At 36.3% G+C, this 5,225-nt stretch overlaps 1 protein-coding gene across 1 annotated transcript in view; it reads left to right on the top strand.

Annotated features, from left to right (window-relative positions):
* The window catches only part of NRG4 (neuregulin 4), a 49,135-nt gene extending 43,916 nt beyond the window's left edge, over positions 1–5,219 (top strand). Inside the window, exon 6 of the mRNA XM_004387510.2 lies at positions 3,380–5,219. The gene's annotated coding sequence lies outside the window, so the exon portion shown is untranslated. The remainder of the gene's footprint in view (positions 1–3,379) is intronic.
* The last annotated feature ends 6 nt before the right edge of the window (positions 5,220–5,225 follow it).

Here is a 5,225-nt window from a genome sequence, read left to right on the forward strand (position 1 = left end):
AGGGTGGAAAGGGGGAGTGTGCTGTCACATTACAGGGGTTGCAACTAGGGTCACATAACAATATGTGCATAAATTTTTGTATGAGAAATTAACTTGAGCTATCAACTTTTCACCTAAAGCACAATAAAAAAAAAAAGGGCAAAAGATTTGAATAGACATTTCACCAAAGAAGAAATACGAATGGCCAATAAGCACATGAAAAGATGTTCAACATCATTAACTACTGTTGTTTTGAGCTGCTGAGTCAATTCAAACTCATAGCAAACCTATGACAGAGCAGAACTGCCCCATAGGGTTTCCCAGGCTGTAATCTTTACGGGAGCAGATTTTACCAGGTCTTTTCTCCAATGTAGCCACTGGTGAGTTGAAACACCAACCTGTCAGTTTGTGGCTGAATGCTTAACTATTGTGCCACCAGGGCTCCTTCATTAACCATTAGGGAAACGCAAATCAAAACCACATGAGATACCAACCAGTTCACCCCCACTAGATGGCTATGATCAAAAAAATGAAAAACAAACATTGTTGAGAATGTAGAGAAATTGGAACCTTCATCTATTGCTAGTGGTAATGCAAAATTGATACAGCCACTGTGGAAAAGTTTGGCAGTTCCTCAAAACGTTAAACATAAAACTACCATATGACCAGCAATCCTAATCCTAGGTATATACCCAAGAAACTGAAAGCAGTGACACAGACACATGTACACCAATGTTTGCTGCAGCACTATCTGTCGTTTTGAGCCATCGAGTCGATTCCGACTTATAGTGACCATATAGGGCAGAGTAGAACTGCCCCCATAGGGTTTCCTAGGCTATAATTTTTACAGGAGCAGACTGCTAGGTCTTTTCTCCCACAGAACCACTGGCGGGTTTGAACCACCAACCTTTTGCTTAACCATTACACTACCAGGGCTCCTTGCAGCACTGTTCACAACTGCCAAAAGACGAAAACAACCTATCCCATCAACAAATGAATGGATGAAAAAAAACGGTATACACATGCAATTGATATTACTCAGCCATAAAAAGAAATGAAGTTCTGATACATGCTACAACATGAATGATCCTTGAAAACATTATGCTGAGTGAAGTAAGTCAATCACAAAGGGACAAATATTGTGTGATCTCACTCATGAAATAGCTAGAATAGGCACAAGTATACAGACCTAAGTTTATTACTGGTTACCAAAGGCAAGGCGGGGGGGAGAGTCATTTTTTTTAGGAAGCATTGAGTTTCTGTTTATGGTGACGGAAATTTGGCAACAGACATTGGTGACAGTTGCACATGATTAACTGATGCCACTAAATTCTACACTGAAAAACATTAAATTGGCAAATGTATCATATATTTTTATAACAATTAAAAAACAACAACAGTCTGTTACTGGTATAATGATAGACCTATGAAGCACTGGAATAGAATTCAGAGTCCAAAAATAAACTCATACATCCATAGTCAACTGATTTTCAACAGGGTGCTAAGTCCATTCAATGGCAAGGCAAAAAAGTAGTCTCTTTAATAAATGGTGCTGAGCCAACTGGAATTGCACATGCAGAAAAATGAAGCTGTACCCATACCTCACACTATATATGAAAACTAACTCAAAATGGATTAAATGTAAGAACTAAGACCATAAAATTCATAGACGAAAACACAAGAATAATACTTCTTGATCTAGTTTTTGACAAGGATTCTTAGGCATGACACCAAAAACAAGACAAAATAGGTAACTTGGATTTCATCAAAATTTAAAAAAAATCTGGGTATCAAAGGACTTTATCAACAAGGAGACAACCAACAGATTGGGAGAAAATTTTTGGGAACCATGCATCAGATAAGAGTTTAATATCCAAAATATATAAGGAACTCTTACAACTGAAACAACAAAAAGTCAAACAACCCAATCAAAAAATGGACGAAGAATCTGAATAGACATTTCACCAAAAAAAGATATACAAATGGCCAACAAGCACATAAAAAGATGCTCAATGTTATTAGTCATCATGGAAATGCAAATCAAAACCACAGTGAGATACCAGTTCAGCCCCATAGGATGGCTACGATCAAAAAAGACGAAAAACAACAAATATTGCCAAATTGCTATTGGGAATGCAAAACTGATACTGCTGCTGTAGAAAAAAGTTCGGGGGTTCCTCAAAAAGTTAAATCTAAAACTACCTTGTTAGCTGCCATGCTGTGACCTTTTAGAAGCATATCACCAGGGCTGTCCTGCAAGGCACCTCTGGGTTGAACTGCCCAGCTTACAGCTAGCAGTCAAGTGCTTAACCATCCGCGCCACCCAGGGAAGGGACTCCTTCCACTACTAGGTATATACTAAAAGAATTGAAAGCAGGAACATAAACAGATACTTGTAAAACAGTGTTCACCACAGCAAATAGCCAAAAGGTGGAAACAATCTAAATGTTGATCAGCGGATAAATGGATAAACAAAATGTGGAATATACACACAATATTGAATATTACTCAGCCATAGAGAAAAATGAAGTCCTGACACATACAACAACATGGATAAACCTTGAAAATGTTATGCTGAATGAAATAAGTCACAGAAGGACAAATATTTTATGATCCCACTTACATGAAGTATCTATAAAGCGGAAATGTATATAGACCAAAGATCGTAAGTTGTTAGCAGGGGTGGGAGGGATAGGAAAAGGAGGGTGATTGCTTAGGGGACACTGAATTTCTGTTAAAGGTGACAGAAAAATTTGGCAATGGATGGTGGTGCTTGCACAATACGATGAACATAATGTCACTGAACTGTACCCACTAAAAATGTTTTGTCATAAGTTGAGAAACCCTGCACTAAACTGTTAGCTCCATGAAAGTCAATTATGTTTTATTCCTGACTGTAAATTCTAGTACTGTGACAAGCCTTGAACTGAGTATGTGTTAGGTACATGTGTTGAGTGAATTTTGGTTACTTAAAAACTTGTGTAAAAATGTCAAGACACTGGTCCCCAAATTCTCCTCAATCTGATCATGTGTTGAAACCTAAAGTTAATGAATACATTTTCTTTCAATTTCTCCTAAACTGTCAATCTTGCTTTTTTTGTTTTGTTGGCTGTGAAGACGGATAACAGTAACTTTTACACAATCTGTTTAAATGACGTTTACTGGCTTCTGCCCATGTTTTCTACTTTGAGTAGTACATATTCTTGTAACCTGCCTTAGTTGTAGAGTAGGGGGAAAAAAAAAAAACATGTCTTGCAAACATCTGACTATTCTTCCCTATACAGGACCAGTATTAAAATTACTTCCTGGTAACACATTCTTTATATAGTATAGGTGCTATTTTGTTCATTTAACAAGGATGTTATTACTAATGCTTACTATGTCTTCTTTATTGTTTTAGGATTTTATTAAGCAGACTCATATCCACTTTCCACATTTGAAAATCAAGTCAATCATCCGTATCTCACGATTTCCCATCAAGAGGATTTGGAGTGTTATGCTCACGTTAAAATTGGATTTATGACAGTGCTAATCTGGGCCAGATTTGTGTGGGCACAAGAAACCAAAAGCACATTTATTTGTTTCTTGAAAATTTCTGCAGATTGCACAGTAAGGTCTCAGAATTTGTAAAAGGTTATTCCTATTGTAATTCTCTGCATGTTCACTTTGTTAAATTTGTAATATAAATCACTGGCAAAACTTTTGTTATCTGGCCTTCCCTACTAGGTTGAGAAGCTGGTTCAGTTTGCCAGTGATGTGGGTTTAAGCGAAATTGAGAGAACTGTAGAGGTGAAGTGGCTACTGCAACCTCTTCAGTAGTATAGGTTGCAGTGGATTCTTAACATTTATATCACTGTACAGGGTGTATCTATTTCTAAGCCTTAATTTCAAGATCTACCTGTCCTTCCTTCCTTATGTTGCTACTACCTTATATTGCTAATTAGTTTTTAAGGGCTTTAGTTCTACTTGACTAAAAGGCAATGGAAATATATACCTTGAAGCAACCTTTCATAAAGCAAATTGCAACCACAGAAATGATTTTGCTTTGAAAATATATAAAGGAAATCAATGTTTTTAAGTGTGTTGATTAAATTAACCATTCTGTTATCAGATTATCACTTGAAAGAAGGCAGCTCAGTGTGTGAAGACACTAAGGGTGCATACACTCTTTTTGTGCTCACCTCAATTTTTTCATGTGATCGTTTTTCCAGTTTCACAAATGACTGCAAAGCTTGCCATTTCTAGGAATTTACATTCTTTTTTATGTTTTTCGCTGAAACAGTAATTATTCCTTTAATGCTTGCTTTTATATTAGCCAAACCTTTCATAATTGTAATGAATTAAATATACAGTTTTAACTTTAACTGAGGCAGGAGGACTTTTGTTCTCATCTGTACTAATGTTGTTTCTATTGGATCAACTCCTCCCCCTGCTAAAGAATTCTACATCAAGGGTGCAGCCATGTGGCCAAAAGACTGCACTGTTCACAGCAGGCCCCAAAGGCTCAGCTGTACCAAGCAATCCTGTAACAACTTCAGATCTTTTATGAAATGACCCTGTAGTAGACTCTTCTTTGAAAAGTAACAGAAAACATTTTTTATGAGTATTAATTTGAAAAAATAAAACAATTCAATCCTCAGGCTCAGGCTCATTCTGTTCATGTTTTCAGTTTTAAAAATCCATTTTCCTCCACTATTCAACCAACTCTTGACACTGTCAAGGATAAAGAAATTTTACAAAATATTTTCATTATGTGTTATATAAGCAAATCCAAGGACAGGAATTTTGAGGTATTGTCTACCTGACAGTGGGTACCAATCTTAAGTAGAAAAATGAATAGCTAAAGAGAAATGGCTAACTAACTATAAATATTCACTGATTAAAAGTTCTATCATGATCAAACTTTTCGTTGGACTTTCCTCAGGAACTAAGATTCAGAACAACCATAAAATGAAGGCGCCCTTACATATTTTTATCATATACATAAACAGCAAGAGAAATTCTTTGGCGGCAAGAAGTGGGAGAAAAGTGGTAAAAGCAGAAAAGTAGGAATAATGTTAACATATTTTATTTTACTTACCTTGCAAGTCTTCCACCGTCCTGTTAGAACAAAGCACTGGCCATTCATCACAAAAGTGCCATACATTAATTATATCACACTGTATTAGGTAGAATATGCTAATATAAGGATATCCTGTAACAAAGACCTAAAATAAACAAACAGTGCCTTAAATAAGACTGACGTT

This window comes from Trichechus manatus, unplaced genomic scaffold (genome assembly GCF_000243295.1).
Source record: "Trichechus manatus latirostris isolate Lorelei unplaced genomic scaffold, TriManLat1.0 scaffold00186, whole genome shotgun sequence".
Lineage (NCBI taxonomy): Eukaryota > Metazoa > Chordata > Mammalia > Sirenia > Trichechidae > Trichechus > Trichechus manatus.